Raw genomic sequence first — 17,982 nt, 5'->3', positions numbered from 1 at the left:
CTTCCTTCCTTCCTTCCTTCCTTCCTTCCTTCCTTCCTTCCTTCCTTCCTTCCTTCCTTCCTCCCTCCCTCCTTTCTTTCTTTCTTTCTTTCTTTCTTTCCTTCTTTCTTTTTTCTTTCTTTATTTTTTTGAGACTGTGTCTCCCTGTAGCCCTAGCTGGCATGGAATTCATGATGTAGACCACACTGGTCTCTACCTTACAGAGATCCACCTGCCTCTTCCTCCGAAGTGCTGAGTGCTGGTTCTAAAGGTGTGTGCCACCACCATGCTTGGCTTCACAGCAGTTGCTTAACTGTGAGTATCTACAAAATCAAGAACAATTATGGAGCTGGAGAGATAGCTCATTGCTTAAGAGCATTCTTGAAGTGGATCAGTGTTGGGTCCCCAGCACCCACATGATGGCTAAAAATCATTTGTAACTCCTGTTACAGGGGCTCTGTTGCCCTCTCCTGGCCTCCATGGGCATTATTGCGCACATGCGTTTCACTTACATACATGCAGGCCAAACACTCATACACATAAAATAGTAGTAGTAGTAATAATAATAAATGTCCAATATAAAATGGCACAAAATAAACATCCCCATCCTAATAGGGATAAATGGGTGCATTGTAATGAAAGATCAAGCCAAAGGAAGAACACAAACCAATAGGGAAAATGCTAAAACCTATGGTCCGTGGTATCTTAGGCTCATGATAGAATCATCAGCTCCAGAAGCCTTACAAATACCCTTCCCTCCAGCTCTGCTGCCTGTAGCACATATAGTCTCTCTCTTGGACCACATGTACCTCATGCCTCCATCACCCTCTTACTCTTGCATATTCTGTGCCTGAAAAACCAGTACCAAATATATGATATGGACAGTTTTTGCTGACAGCCTGCCCGTCTTGACCTTTGTGTGCCTTCCAGGTGAAGCTTAGTAAAACATTTCCCTGAGTGGTTGTTTTAGAGCAGGGAACCCCTTCAGTGGCACTCTGAATTTTGAATTTTACAAGATAGAGCCTTTGAAGGTGGGGTCTTGCCCTCAGAACAGCTTCCCTACTGTCCCAGTGCCAATGAAGAGATTTTTGTTTAATGGGAATAATCTCCTTAATAAATTACTAGCAATCGCAGGTGTTTTCTCTGCACTCTCTTTGCCAACATCTTTGCTCTCTCTGACAAACTTCACAATTTTCATCTTTCTGATCTCTCTTACAGCAGATCTGAATAAGAGCGGTGAGCAGCAACTATGCCACAGATTGAATGCTGTGCTGCCTTGAAATTTCCTCCACTAAACAAATTAGCTAGTTACCTTTGTATTCAGTAACAGTTAAGTTCTCAGGACACACATGTAATGCAGCTAAATTCTTTGCCAGAATATAACTTCAGTGACTCTAGTCTAGATCTCCTCAGCATCCTTGTTCCCTTCTGAAACCTCATAAGCAATGCCTCCACTTTCCACATTTTTCTCAGCATTCTTATCTTCCAAATTCCCACCATTAAGTTCTGCTTGCAATATTCTAGGGCTTCTATAGCCCTAACTTCCAAACTACCACATTCTTCCCTTAATCGATTTCCAAAAGCCTAGAAGTAACAACAGCCCCACACTTTGATACCAATTTTCTCTATTAATTTAGTTTTCTGATTGCCTTGACAAAAACAACCTAAGGAATAAAAGGTTTATTTTGGCTCACAGGTTGGGTACAGTCTTTCATGGCAGAGAAGTCATGGCAGGAGTTTGAGGCAGCTGGTTACACTGAGTATGTAGTCAGGAATCAGAAAGGTGACTGCTGGGTGCTCAGTTTAGTTTCTCATTTTTATTCAGTCTGGGATCTCAGTATATTGGTGTCATTTACATTTAGGACTGATCTTCCTACATCATTTTACCCAATCTAGAGACTGCTTCACAGACATGCTCAGAGGTTTATCTCATAGATGATTCTAGATGTTACAAAGTTAACAACCACAGAGGCCAAGTCCAGAGAATCATTGTTTTTGCCCTCAGGGACTTACTGTTTTGTTCCTATTTTTATTACCTTCAACAGCTTGCTACTTTCTTTACACCTTCTTTCTCAAACCAAAGCTGAGCATAGGTAATAAATACTGAGAAAAGATATGGGAGTTGCTGTAGTGAAGGGATGAAGCTAATGATACTGTCAAAGTGGAATAAAAGAATTTTATCGTGTACACAAGAGGACAGGGTTGACATTTATCTGGCCAAGCCTCTGATTCTTGAATGGACAAATATTGGAATATCTTTCTCACCAAAATGTACCATTTAAATCTATGTTGCTGCATTTAATTATAAAATGCAGAAAGTAGAGGGAAACTGTCAATGGTCAGAGAGTGACTTATTACATATGTGTAAAAACACCTTTATCATATTTCAAAGCCAATTATTACTTTGGCTTTCAGATTTTGAGTGCTTTTACAGTCAAGGAGAAATTATCATTCTCTTAGTGTAGACTGTGGAGGGGTGAATAAGGTTTAAAGTTGCTATTTATATACGCAGTGATTGGATTGTACTTCTATCTTTTGAAGCACTGTAAGTGATCATAAGACTTTTAATAGAAAGAAGTGTCTCATAGGACACATTTCAATATTTGAAACACCAGATGTGTCCCTGGAGAGAAAGTCTCTTTCTGAGACAATTGGGTTCTTGATTCCCTGTCACTTATATGATGCTTACTGTCTTTTGCTCATTTGTATAAAATATTTCTTGAGCCCATAGGCTACACAAAGTCTTGTGTCAGATTCTATATGTAGGGTAGGGATGAATCAAATCTGTGTAAAAACATTTTGATGTATATGATAGAAATTGCTACAGAAAATTGGTAGCAGATATGGGCCTATTCCCCAGGGAACCCCTTTGCACACGCTCTATTCCCAGCTCATTTTCCCAATTCCCAAAGCAATTTTATAGCAAAGAAATGATCTGTTTTGACCTCAAGCAGTTGGATGCATCATTTTACATGTCTATGAGTGAAAAACCTCTCTCTATATAACTCTTTCTCTCATTACTAGTATTGCTAGACAGAAAATTTTATTTTCTGTTTCATTTTCCCTCCTTTATACTTGATAAAAGCTAGTGTTGATGTCTGTCATTTGACATTAACAGTTGTTTCATTCAACCCTGCCCACTGTACAATCAATCAGAAATAGGCTGGGATAATGAAACTCCAGTGATTCTTCAAAGACGAAGTCACCTGGTTCTGTGGGGCCAGCACTGAAGGCCTAGAACTGGGCACTTTCACTTCCTTAAATGCACTTTTTCCATTACAGCAGTCAGCCAACTATCACTTAGATAGATTCTAAACAAAACATTCTTCCCAACAAATTAATTTATTGTGAAGACTTTGGTAGTGGCCAAAGTTGTCAAAACAACATTACCAAAAACAAGGGGCTGAGATTGAAGCTTTGATAATTTTACTTTCTGTTGTAGACTAATTTGAAATTCAAATGCAAGTATTTAATTGCTAAAACATCTTTTAAGTACCATCTTACTGTCTTACTAATGGCCCCTGTGCCTGATCCTCAACAGAACTCATAAATGTTAAAGAAGTGTGATGGTTAGTTATAGTTGTCAATGAAATAATCTGGAATCATCTGGAAAGAGAGTATCACTGAAAGGTTGTCTGGATTAGGCTGGTGTATAGGCATGTCTGTGGGGGATTCTCTTGGTTGTGGGGGATTGTCTTTGTTGTATTAATTGATATGGAAGACCTAGCCTGAAAGTAGGCCATGCCATTTCATGATGTTTGGGACCTGAACTTGTTTAAGACTAGCTGCTGCTGGCTGCATGTACATGCATTCGTTTACGTCTGCTCTTGACTGTGGATGTGACTGTGGCTGTTTCAAGTCTCTGCCACACTGACTTCCATTCAGTGAAGGACTTTAACCTGGACTTGTGATGTAAAATGAACTCCTTTTCCCCCAAGTTGCTTTTTGTGAGGCTATTTTATAATAGTGACAGAAATGAAACCAGGACAGAAATTGAAGTTCATGAACATTGAGGGAACTGCCTACTTCTACCCAGTTAGGAAATGGTGAATCTCAAATTCTACTCTCCTGCTTTTCACTATAGTACCAGTGTTTCTGTGTAATCTGTCCAGATGGATATTAACAGTGAAGATGAGCTGTTGTCAGATGGTAGATTTTCCTGCAGTGTTTTCAGAATTGGTGGGAGGTAAGCATGCACAATAGAACTGAGACCTCATGATGTAGAAAAACTAATTTGATCATAGGAAAAATAATCAAGGACATGCTCCTAAGCAACACCTTTTACAGTGAAATAAAATGTTATCATTAATGCTGTTTGTGTCTACCACTGCATTGCTCTGATAGGTAATCTAATTCTATTAAAATGGGAATTGTTTCTTAGCATTTATATTTAAGATGCTGTGTTTTGAGAAGGCAGCAGAGGATAAAAAGGATGAATGAAGAGGTTACAAATCCAGAGGGAGAGAACCACAGTTTATGAAACTAGAAAGCTGAGTGACATGTGCATTGTCTTACAGATAAGTATTACTTGGGAGTAAAAAATGAAAAAAAAATAATTAAATTTAACAAGCACAACAAGAATTTTTTTTTTTTACAGAGGTCTGACATTTGGACTTGGTAGTCAGGGATGAGTTGGATTTTCGTCTGTAAATTAGTGAATGGGGAGGGTTCCAGGCTGAGAAAATACTAACCTACAACAGGGTTAAAGAAGTACACAATTATAGAAAACCACTAGCAGTTGAAAGATTTTGAAACTAGAGAAATGGAACAATGGTGGGATGTTTTAGACAGAAATCAAGGCAGCAGAAGGGCTGACATTAAGATAATATAGGTTTGCTCAAGTTACTGAAACAAAATACAAAATGAGCCATTAAATTAGAATTTCAGCTATATAATTGTTAATTTGTGTGTGTGTTTGTGAGTGTGTGGTACATGTATTTGTGTACATGTGTATGTGCATGTGTGTATGGATACCTTAGGTCGAGATTAAGTGTCTTCCTCATTCCCTCTCCACCTTAGTTTTTGAGACAGAGTCTCAGCTCATTAATTAGGTTGCAGTGACCACCAAGCCCCAGGGTTCCTCTATGTCTGCCGCTCCTGTGCTAGTCTTATAAGAAGGCACCAATATGCCCTGCTTTTGTGTCTTGTTTCTGTAGCACAGTCTCAAGATCTCATGCCTGTGTGGTAAGCAATTTACAGATTGAGCCATCTTTCTAGCCCATAACAGGTAATTTGTTTATTGTAAGCATTTCACAAATGTTAGAATGGAGTATATATGTAAGAAAAATTATTTATTAGGTTTCTAAAAGTCACTTTTAGCCAATGTCTTGATGTTTATCTGGTAATATTCTTGAGAAGATAGAAACCAAGGTTAGTACAGATATCAAGTAAGAAGGGGACACAAAGAGGACACTGTGGCCTTAAGCTTGGTGAGTGGACGTTTCTCACCTTGTCTTCACCTCCTCACTTTTCTCAAGTGGTCTGGAAGTACAAATAGAGGTGCTTAATGGTTCAGGGGGCATTGTCACTATTTGAGGAAGGAGACAGTGTGTATCATAATGAAATCTGTCTTTTCATGCAATTAATATAGGTTAATTCGAAAAAACACAGAAAAAATGTAAATGAAAATATATGGGGAAAACTTTTGCATTGCACTTGAATGTCATCAGAGGACATTCCTTGCACAAGAGGAACTAAATAATCAAGTGGAGAGATGAGTTGGACAACTGGCATTATCCAGTATCAGTCCTTGATTGTCCTAGGACTCCAATATACACAGAGGATTATAAAGGAGGAATGCAGGTTGGCTGAGCAAGAAGCTGCACATCCACCTGCAGAGATTCTTTCTCAACAAGTCTTAGTAGGCTATCGGACCTCAAGAAGGTGGGGGTAGCCTTGTCCTTGCCGCTAGCAGTGTCCATGTAGGTTATTTTGGTTCCCAATCCCCATGACGTACACTCTATGATTCTAATGCCTATTCTTCAAGCCATGGCTGATAGGCCAACTCTTGGTCACAGCCTCTTTTTCCATGAGCTCATAATTCAAGACTATTTTTCATATTTGAAAGACTATTTTGCAAAAGAGGAACCTACTCTACAGATTTGTAGCTTAAAAACTAAAATGTTTACTCTCCAGTCTTTTTAGTAAACAATACAACAGCAAAAATAAACAAAAACATTGTTGATCCATCTTGGTCTAACAGTCTTGGATCCCAGAAGAAGGATGCTTCTATGGGATACTTTAAGATATACAACATGTGAAGCTACAACTCCCATCTGATATCTTATGTTTTTAGATCATCAGACAAAGACTGGGGTTGTGGACAAGAGTGGCTGATTCTGATTGTCATGTGGTGAAAGTTTTAGCTTGTTGAGTGAATTTTCCTGGGGACACATCAACTTTTTGGTGTGTCCACTCACCCACATAGAGAACCTATGAGAGACTAAAGAAATTCTTCTCCCCAAGTTTAACTTAGTGAAAAGTGAGTTTCTTGGGATTAGTTATGGGGACATGAATGATGGATTATTAACAAGAGTATGGATGATTCAAAGGTATCTGTATCACTCTAAATTCTACCCCAGAATTGGTGATAAGAAAGCTGCATCCATGGTTCTCAAAGCACAATGTGCAGTTAATATAGTAGGTTGTGGAGTTGCCTCCCACAGCAAATGTTTACTGCTTTCATAATGTTTTATAAACTTAGGGAGGTACCTTAAGAATCTTGTAGCATTTTGAGCTTCCTAAGTTGTATGAGTCTCTCTCGTCCAAGACGGAAAGCCTCAGTTTGGAGGAAATGGCTACATAACACTGATATATATTTTTATACTTATTAGCCTTATGCAGTTTTAATTATAATGTGTAAGTATAAAATAATTTTACTGACTAAAAACATAGTAGCCAGAGACACAGATCCTTTAGAGATAATTAGGGTTACTCTTCTGGGCAAGCCACTCATCCCATAGATATGCTATATAGGAGTGGGGTCAATCTACAACAGATGATGGAGGAGGAAGAGAGTGAACATGCATTACAGTCAAGAGATCACAGCAGTAGCAACCACCCTCCTTTTACAGATTCCTCTGAAACTGTGACTACCCAGGATTCTTGACAAACATTTTCAAGCTTATATGAGAGGGAAGATGAGTTGAGTGATGAGGAGAGCAGAAGGTGGTAGATGATGTTAGTGCTCCCATCGTTCATTGTCCAAGATAGCACGCCATCCAGGGATGGTTGCTATCAGTTCACAGTGGCTCCCTTCTGAGAATGCACCTTGGTGTTGCAGAAGCAGCCTCAGAGAATTAGCTGTCTTTTTCCCACTAGCCTACTGGAACAAAAGGCTTTTCATTTATTTCAAAGGGAAACCAACTTTATATTTCAACTCCCTATAACATCAGGCTGAAACTGGCTTCCAGCTGAGCTTATCTCTCTGTGTAGTCTATCACAGCGTCCTTTTCCTTTTATCTGGGGGATACTGCTAGCGAACTCAAGTTTTGTTTTGTTTTGTTTTAGGTACTCCATCTAGGATAACTGACCTAAGAAAAAACCCTATATGATTTAGCCGTTGCATATATTGATAATCTCATTTGCTATTGTTTGGTTTCAGCAGTACTGGTCTCCTTGCTGTTTCTGGACATGCTAACACAGCTACCTCCCATTCTCAGAGCCTTTACATGTGTCTCCTTCCACATGGACCTCTTTTCTGGCCAGAAGGCTCACCCTTTCATGGCCGGCACATTTATAATCAACTGTCACAGAACACTGTTCTCAACATCATCCTTACCCAGCACACTGAGTCCTTGCATCTCTTTGTTATTGTATTAATTTTATAGATCCCTGACTATGTGATATTACATCATACATGTGTTTTCACTTGTTTGTATATTATTACTTCCCCCTCTAGAACTTACGTATTAAATTTGTAGAGAATTTTAATTCAATGCTACAGTAACTGTAGGATTTTGATAGGGAGTGGAAGGGGACTAAGAGGGGGTGGAAATAATGCAAATACAATACTCATGTATGACATTCTAAAAAAGACCTCAAAATGTTTATGAGTTTGCGATATTGCTTAGTGGGAGGAAGCACTTCCTGTCCAAGCATGAGAACCTGAATTTGATCCCCAGAATCCACGTAAAAAGCCAAATGGGGCTGTGGACCTGCTTGTAACTCAGCTTTGTAGGAATGTGCAGAGACAGGCAGAGATCCTGGGCTTGTTAGTCTACAAGTTTAGGCAAAACAACCAGCCTAGGGTTAGGTGAGAGACCCTGCTAAAAGGAATATAACTGAGAGTGATGGGGCAGGACACCCAGCATCCTCCTATCTTATCACACACACCATACAGATAAGGCACACAGGCACAAAGATACTGGCCCCCTCCCCACAAACACACACGAAGTGAAAAAATAATATTAGTTCATGACAGTCATCTACTCATTAGTAAGTTGAATCCAAGCACAGATTTATCTAGTGCCAAAGAGGCTACTTTTGCTATTCAGTCCTGACATCACCGAAATCACAGTTCCAAGTTCTTAAATTTGCCAATTTGACTATTCCAGCTCATGGACATTAGAATTCTAGTGGGACTGAAACTCCTGAAAGACTCATGTATTAGTTGAAGCAGTACCATCTGCTATAACAAAGAGATTCCAATTTTTCAGCGGCTGAACATAATAGAAGCTTTATTTTGTTCACATGCCATTCAGCTGGGTAGATTTGGAGGAAGATGTCTTGGTGTTGTGTTCTAGGCAATCATTCAGAGTCCTAGGCTGAAGAAAGCATGTTGTCCTTCATACTTACTTTCTAGGTTTTCCTGGAGGGACAATTAAGTGAGGAAGGGGTGGGAGCAGAAACCACAGGGCAGTTTTGCTGGCCGTGTGTGGAAGTAGTACTCATCACGTACGTTGGCTCTGTGTTAGTCAGTAGTCAGTCACACTGCTGCACTTGCGTGTGAAGCCAATTGGAAAGGGAAGTGCTTCTTCTGCCCCCTCTTCTTGGCAATGATTCTACACAATGGAAAGCAGCACAGTTCTTTGATGGGAACTGAATCACATCTGCCACAAGCTCTCTCCTGTTACTGCTTATTCATGTTCATCATTCTTTCCAAGACAGAACACATCTTTCTTTCCCATGGGAGAATACTCAATGTTCCATTCAGTGGCTGTATCTCGATCACTCAGGAAACAAGATCTCCTCCTGCTTGTGTGACTTTGATAAGAGAAGAGATACACTTCAGATCTTTAAACCCCTGATTTTTGTGCAGAAGCAGAGATTCTTATCATAGTTTTCATTTAACAGAGGATGAATGTCATCTTGTTAGTTATTACTCCTCTTGTCTAGTAGTGGCTTTTCTTAACAACATATGGCAGTAATAATTCTAGCCATTGTCTTACCATGTCAGGGGCTTAGGGATAATTTCTCTTAATAGATAGTCTAAAACTCTGTATATAAAATTTGCCTTGACTTTACTTAAAGTTTGCTTATATTTCTTTGTGTTTGTTATTTGACTATATACTTATTGAGAGAAATCTGTCTCTTGTCAAAGAACACAAAGAGAAGTTGATATTTTGTTAGAACACAGCACCTAAAATCACATCAGGAAATGGCTACATATTGTGAGTTGAAGGCATGAGTTCATAGTCTGTCCAATGTAGTAGATAGTAATATAAATGATACACAATTAAGGACATCTGTTGACAACCATGCTTTTGAGCAGATATCACTAAAGCCATTCTGAGCATTGCTCTATGGCTACCTTTGGCCAGTAGGATACCAAAGGTTAATTTCTTTGGCCAATGGCTCAGTCAGCAGCCTGTTAAGTTTTGAGACTTAATATTCAGACATCCTTTGTTATATTGTTAAGAACACACTTTGAAGTCTAGGTCATTCCATTGAAGAGGATGTGTAGAGCTTTTCCAAAGTGCTGGTTGGCAGGTATTCACAGGACTGAGGCCACTGGACATCTAGATTCAATGTGGTCTCCACATGATTACAGCTACAATAGGGACTCTGGGAAAGACTACCTAAATGCTAATCAGGAAAATCCAGACCAAAAGGCAGATTTTTGAGCATATAAATTTCTGTCACTTCAAGCCTCTTAGTTTTGAGTGTGTTATATAGGAACAGGTAACTGATACAGTTATACAATATTTAAGAAAAATAATTTCCAAACATGATACTTTTCAACTTTTCTATTGTGACAGTTCTAAACTCTAAACATCACCATCTATCACTGACTTCCCATCTGATTTGCCATATTTTCTCCTCCCTTTTCTTGTGAGACCTGCATGCCCTCTGAAGTCCCAGGGCTGACAAACTGACAGAATACCTTCTTTTTGGTTTTGAAAAGTTTAAGACATCTGGGAGGGGGTGACTTACGAAGGCATGAATTGCCACCATCAACATGTCCCACCCACAGTCTCTCCCAGCTTTTGCTTGTGGCCTGATCAACCATTCACCCGCTGTTCACTGTTCCATGAGCCCCATGCTCGATATGGTGATGACTCCTCTCCTTCATGCAGCTAAGGTCAACTGACTGGGTGGGAGAGGTGATGGGTTTCCACCTGCTTGACTTCTTCCACAGAGTGTGGGAAGGAGGTGAGATATAGCTTGTGTCATAGTGGTTGGAAGGAGGAACTTCAGGTTACACTCCACTCCTTTTCTCCGGCTTTTACAAACGTTCTGCCCACCTCCTCCGCGAGGGTCCCTGAGCCTTGCAGGGGGTGATAGGTGTGGGACAATCATGGTGAGATATTGACCTCTTGGGCCTACCCATTAATCATCTTCAAGACGTGGCCACTGATCCATCTTTTTGGTGTCTCCCCTACTATAAAGACAAATAGAAGGAAGTAGACATGTCTAAACAAACATGGGTGCAAATACAAATGCCTGGAAGATATCTCAGCAAGTATACCATTTTCATACTTGGTCCCTCTTGGGACCATAGACTTTTCAGACACAGGTGTTGGCCTGGTCTACAGCACCAGGTGTGTGGTTCCACCCTTAGGAGCAGGCCTTATCCAATTAGAAATGTGTCAGTTGTACATACATTAGTCAAACCATTATTGGACCAGCAGGCATTACTTGGCATGTTCATGGAGTGTAGCAAGTGGGGTCGATTGTTGAGCAGAATCATAGGGGATCCTTTTCCCCCAACCATCTGCATAGACCTTCTGGCACTATGAAAGCCATCCATCCAGTGGTATGGAGTTTCCACTTTAGTCTCAGCTCCATCTCTCCTTCTCCTGTGCTCACACCATGCAGTGTGTTCAGCAACATGACCTTACCAACCTTTTCTAGTGTACAACATACATTAGTGGCAATAGCCTTGTTAATTTGAGGACCTCTAGGATCTCTCTTGGCCAACTGCTCATAAGGGAGCAACCTATCCCTGGTATTGTAATTTTTTTCTTAACAATTGTACAGTTTGGGAAGCCTTTGTTTTTATTGTTATACAGAATTAGGTGTTGTAGGCTTTTCCCAACCATTTTTGTGGGTATTACTTGTGTCTTACCCAACCATAAAGCTCCCAAGAATCTTACAGCTATAGCTGACCTTTGTTTCTTCAGGTGTACTTAATATCTTTCAAACGGGTCTCACATCTGTAAAACACTCAAAGGTTAACATCATATATTAAGTCGATCATAGACAAGGTCTAGCACAGTGTGGAAAGGTCATATCCATTTGTATTAATTGCTTTCTCCAAAGATCTCTGTTGGGTACAATAGCATAGGTAAGAGGCATTAAGTTTGTTACTTCTTTATTATTTTTAGATATATCTTTGGAGCCATTCTGCATTCTGGAGATTTTACATGGAGTCTCTGTATTTTTTTATCCTTGGTACATTTACAGGTGCTGGCTCAGTTGCCTGACCCTGCACCAGGCTAAGTAGGCAGAGGGTCTCTCTTGCCCCTGTTGCACCTGTTGGTTCCTTGAGTCAGGCAGGCTTGGGTCTGCCTCCTGACTGTAGCCATATCTTTTGCCTCTCCATTGACCATACCTGGCTTCTCAGGGAGGCCCTGGTGGGAAAAACTGCCTCCACCCCTAGCATAGCCTTTCTCAGGAGAGAAACGTGCCTTTTTTTTCCTCTGTACATACGTTTAATTTGTCCTGCTCACACTGGAAACCAAATGTACATGTGTCAGCCACTAAAAGAACCCCTTCTCTCCTCACTAAGGAGGATGAAGTGAATGTTCAAGGACAGAAAAGGGAAAGAGAGAGAAGAGCTGTATGGGTGACTTCTGACCACTCAGGGATGGATTTATGCTCAGGAGTTCATTGGGGGTCGGGGAAGAGAGAAGGCTGGTGGGAACACTACTGGGGACAGAGGGTAGTCTTAGAAGGCTTGGTCTTTGAAGTGCTGGCTGGTTACCTTTTGTTGGCAAAAGCAGAAAAGTTATGAAAGCCAGGAGGCCACCCTGGTTTTCTTCACCAGAAGGAGGTGAAGGTTGCTGCTGCCCTGGCCTCCTGGCCTGCCAACCCCCAAAGAATTCCACTTGTAATTTGGGGATCCTTAACCACCCCTTGGATAGTTTTTATCCTCTGATTGCCTTTGTGAACTGTTCTTCAGGTTTTAAAGCCTTCCAGAAACTCCTTAGTACCAAATTTGGTTTGCTATAATTTTTTTTCTCTGGGATTTTGGGCACGACATAAATCTTGCATTTGTCTTTGAGTAATCCAAAAGGACCATTTCTTCTGTCTGATCTTTTCATATCTCTTTTCATATGCTCTGTTATTATACAAACACGTTTTACATACTTGAGTCCCTTAGCTCTGCCAAAGCCTCCCTCACTTTACAAAGATCTTGTTCCATTAAAGGACTTAGCAAAAACATTAAAGCTCTATACCATTCTCAAGGTACCAGCTGAATTGTTTTCCTTTATATCTCTGGTGAAGACAGCCCTATCTGGCCCAGTGTATTGTGCACTGTATAAGGCTTTTCTCATGCCTCATACTCTCAGTAATGCCTGTTCCTCCTTTATAGTAATCCAGCCCCTGCAGATCATGGGATTCTCCATTGGTGATGACCATTTGTCTTTAATATCTTGCACAAGCCATTCCATTAGAAACTGCTCCCTCCTGTCCTGGTCTAGGTTAAACAGCCTATATCTCACAGAGAGATGGGTGGTCATGTAATTCAGCTGAGGTGCTTCTGAAGGACTTAGACTGACATTATTTTCTCCCATGTCACATACCCTCATGAGCCACATGGTGAAGGGGTTCTTTAATTGCTTTTTTGAAAGTCTTTCCTAGTCACAACAGCTTGAGTGTGGAGTAGTTTCTCCTAGCTATGGTATTGTTAACTTTTTTCTCTTTATGTATTAAAAGTTGAATATGAGGCGCAGCTTTAATGACTTATTTCTAGGTTATTTCTTTTCTCATTACTCTCTTTTTTCTTGGATCTTTGACTCCTGGTTCCCTAAACTTATGCAAGTTAAAATCTCTTGTTTTTTTCTCTCTCAAGCTCTGAGGCTGAGACTGAATTTGCCAATAACTCCTTAATCTTTTTAGCCTCCCTTGAGTCTGCTGTCTTTGCAGTGGAAAAATATTTAATTATATATAAAAGTGGCCAGGCCATCTCTCTGGATTACCCTCTTGCATCTAAAACTTGTAAAATTTTTTCTAGGCTCTCTATAATCCTTAATGAGTTTTCTCACAAACATGGTAGCAGCACCCATATTTCAGGTAACTGAGCTATTTTCACACATTTGCAGGATGGCTGTGACCCAGAGCTGTCCCCTTTGAGTTAGTCTGCATGTGCATGGCCTGAATCATTTTAGTTACATATTTTACCATTAACTGTATAACTCATGTGACTGCTGCCCCATTAAGCATACGGGGTTTGGCCTCTCCCTCTGGGTTAACACCAGCTTCTCTCAGATGGGTCGTGTTACCTCACATTACACCTCATTGAGCCTATCGCCACCCTTTCAGATTTGGGAATCTGAACCTGAATCCTTTTGATTGGCCCACTGGATGCTGCTGAAACTGTGATGCTTTCTAAGGTCCACATCCCCATGTTTTTCCTGGACTCCTTCTTTTTGTCTATCCTGCCAACTGCACCAATTATTTTGCCATATTTTCTCCTCGCTCTTCTTCTGAGACCTGTGCACCCATGCTCTCTGAAATACAAAGGCATGAAATGCCACCATTAACATGTCCCACCTCAAGTTTCTCCCAGCTTTCACATGTGGCTGCTCACCTGCTTGCCCACTGTTTGCAGCTCTCTCCCAGTGCTCAATATGGTGACGGCTCCTCTCCTTCATGCAGATAAGGTAAACTGAGTGGGTGGGAGAGGTGACGGGGTTTGCCTGCTTGACTCCTTCCACAGAGCATGGGAAGGAGGCAGGACTGTAGCTTGCCTCATAGTGGTTGGATGGAAGAACTTCAGGTCACAGTGTCACACTCGATCTAGTTTGGAAATCAAGTGATTTGCGGCAGAAAGTTCTGGTTTCCACTTAGTTTCTTTCACTACTTTCCTTAGCTTTCTGAAGAATCTCAGATCTCTATTTTTATTCTTCTTTTGTAAAAATTTATTTTATGTATATGAGTGTATTGCTTGCATGTGTATAAGTGCACCCATGTCATGCAATGCCAGCAGAGGTCAAAAGAATATGTCAGATATCCTGGAACTGGAGATGCAGATGGTTATTAGTCACCATGTAAGTACTGGCAATTGAACCCAAGTCCTCTGCAAGGGCAGCCAGTGCTCTTAATCACTGAGCCTTCTCTCCAGCCCCTATTTTCATTCTTATTAATGCTCTCTGTTTTGTAATATCTTCCCTTAGTCCTGTTCTTCTCAAATTTCTTCCAACTGTGTTGAGCATTTAGAAGACAGCATTGATGTAGAGCAATTACTGACAATAACAAATCTCTTCCAGTTATATTTTTAATCCCTAAAATGGGAAGGGTTACATATGTTCTTTGGTTATTTTTATATTAAATATTTTTGGTTACTTGTATATATTTTGATTATTTGCATATTAAATATTTAGACTTAACGTATGTGGTAACTTTATTACCTTCTATGTCTCCATATTGCTTTTCCTGGGAGACCATCTGGATAATCTTTGAACTAGCCATAGTTTCTACTGATGATTTCTAATAATTTTAACTTTGCAATTTCAAGTCATTTTGCTACTGTATCTGAGGTTTAAGTTTTCAAATCTACAATGGTATTTTCCTTTGCATTATTATTATTAGATTGAAATAATGAAAATATGCACTTTCTTATGCAGCTCCTTTAAGCAGAGTAGGAACTCAATGAATAATCATCAAAATTGCTATTATTTAGATTAAGAAGAATAATTTAAAAAAATAATCATCCCTGAAGCATATTCTTCTCCAGTTAAATCTGAAACCTATTGACCTATTCTGGTGTATTTCCAAAAAGATTGACACAATTTATTTTCCCCATATTTTATGGAAGTTGAATGATATTGGAAGATTAATGGTAATAAAAGCAGCAATTATTAAGCACTTGTACATGACAGGCACCTTTGCAAACATCTTACCCATATGAACACATTGAATACCCACAGGAGCCCTTTTGGAAAACAGTATTCTATGTATCTATTTTACAGCAGAGGAGTTAGATATGTAAGAATGCCAAGACATAAACTGGCTAAAAAGCTGTCCAACTGATGGGCAGTGCCTTGACTTACACAAGGGGAAGAAGTTTGAAGTCTGCATATATGAATTCTCCTCTGCTGTGGTTACCTGTTTTGAACCAATTTTATGACTGACAAATGGATTTGTCTTGATGTCAACACGAAATTTCTTATTGAAATCAGTTTATTTCTTGTCTAAACATGAACTTTGATTTGCTATGTATATTGTTGGGTTTTTTTTTTTGTAATTTCAGATCAATAAGGAATCACATTTTCTTTCATATAATGAAGTTGTCATTTCTACAATTTTGGTATCATTTTGATCAAAACATTGAAAGTATGATCTCATTTGGGGATTCCATGTGGAGTGCATGCATGCCCTTACTTGCTAAATGCAGGAGGAAGAAACTTCAGTGAGAGGAAGACTCTCCTTTCTGCCCTACGTGGATGTGTATTTAAAGACATAGAATCAAGTATCTCACAGATCCTCTAACACTTTCATTAAACATGAAGACACTGAAGCTCAGAATAATTTTCTAAGTGATTATTTCAATCATTCATTTTTTTCATTTAATAAGAGTGCAAACCACCTAAGATTGGTTTACATTATCCACTGCAATAAAACATTTCCCAGGAAACTGCTAGGAATCTCATTTGATGCCCTAGGAGGTGAGGGCAGCAAAGGCCTTCTAGTCAAACACTAAGAAAGATGTCAGGTTGCCATGACTTTAACTGCTCTGGTGTGACATTTTAAGTGAAGTCTGAAGCCTTCTCCAGTCTTTTTTTGATTCTCTTCTCTAAAGAGACTAAAGCCCTTGAGTCACATTTTATTTTTAACAAAACTTTATTTTTCTTCAAATTCTAGTTTTTAAAGGGTATGTCAGCTCAACTTCCTCCCAGGGCAAAAGAAACCAGTGTGAGATGGTCAATGTATGCCAACACTCTTTGCTTCAAATTGGTATTCAGAGGAAGGAGGAAATAAGCAATTAAAAATGGGCTTTAGGAAAAAGAAACTCATTTGCAGTTCACCAAAAGAAAAAGCATTTAAAAACTTTTGTAACCCTGTTTAGAAGTATTTTGAATCTGGTAATAAACATTAATATGGCTTTTTAAAATTTTTTGTAGAGCCATTTTAATCCTACATACATCTGAGCAACAGTAGTAAGGACAATGTTAAAGCTCTATTGCATTATTTTCTTAACTATAAACATATGTTACTATAATTTAAATTCTGGGCTTGCTGAGCAAGATCCACTGTCCTTGACTTGTCTAGTCCAGAGTTCTGGTGTGGAGTACACTCAGAACGTTCTCGTTATGAAGACAGTCTTACCACAACAGAGTTCATCATATACTAGAAATTGCTGGAAATTTGAGATAAACAGAAGAATTGTGCAAAATAATGACAGATGCTACACATTTGGGGTCATCCACCAAAGTCAAGCATAACAGAAGCAATGAGAAGTCAGCCAATTAAAGCATGTGTATTCGAGGTGGAACATGGGACCAAGCTCCTTACCTAGTTTAGGGATGACTGAGTCTAGATGACTGGAAGCTGTTGTTTTTGAGGAAAGTACATCTATCCAAGTGCTATTTCTTTCCTTTGAGAATTAGCATTTCTATCTCCCACACTTTGCATCTCAACCCTGGAAAGAATGTTAGAATGTAGAAAAGAGCATTATTTTGACAATATTTTTGTTAGGCACATGGTGCTTGGTGCTATGGATATAGAATATTGTGTGTGTATTGAGCTTTTTAATTTCATACATCTCCCACTGAATCCCTCCCCATCCATACCTGCTTCTATCCCCCACTGAACACTATGCCATACATGCTGAGTTTCATTCAGGTGTTTGTACCCAAACATCCTTCAGTGTAGGTGCACCTACTGGAGTCTAGTCAGCCCATCCTGTGGTCTTATGTAAGTCATACTCTTCCCTCATCCAGCAGCAGTCATAGGGCTAGTTCTCAATCTACTGCTGGCCTGACACCTATTTCTCACCTCCCCTTTGGTCCCTTGTTTAATTGAGCTGACATGCGACATGTGCCCAATGCCACTACTGCATCAGGCTCACATGAGCAAGCCTCCAGTGGCCTGGAAGCCTTCACCTCCCCTGACTCTTACAATCTTTCTACTCCTCTTCTCCAATGGTCCCTGAGTCATTGGGTGGGTGAGCGTCCATATACGAGTCCCATTTTACACTCTACAGTCTCTGATTCTCCAAAACTTGGCCACTTGTGGCCTTCTGTGTGCATTGCACTCTGATCTACATGGAAGCTTCTCTGATGAGAATTGACGGGTGCATTAGCCCTCTCTCTGCCCCTTATTCTGCCATGTTCCATGAGCCTTAGTTGTAGAAATTCAACGGCAGATGTGTCACCTAGTACTGGGCATCTCCCA

The sequence above is a fragment of the Nannospalax galili genome, unplaced genomic scaffold (assembly GCF_000622305.1).
Source record: "Nannospalax galili isolate Female #2095 unplaced genomic scaffold, S.galili_v1.0 scaffold11, whole genome shotgun sequence".
Taxonomy (NCBI): Eukaryota; Metazoa; Chordata; class Mammalia; order Rodentia; family Spalacidae; genus Nannospalax; species Nannospalax galili.
This window is presented reverse-complemented; position numbering follows the sequence as displayed.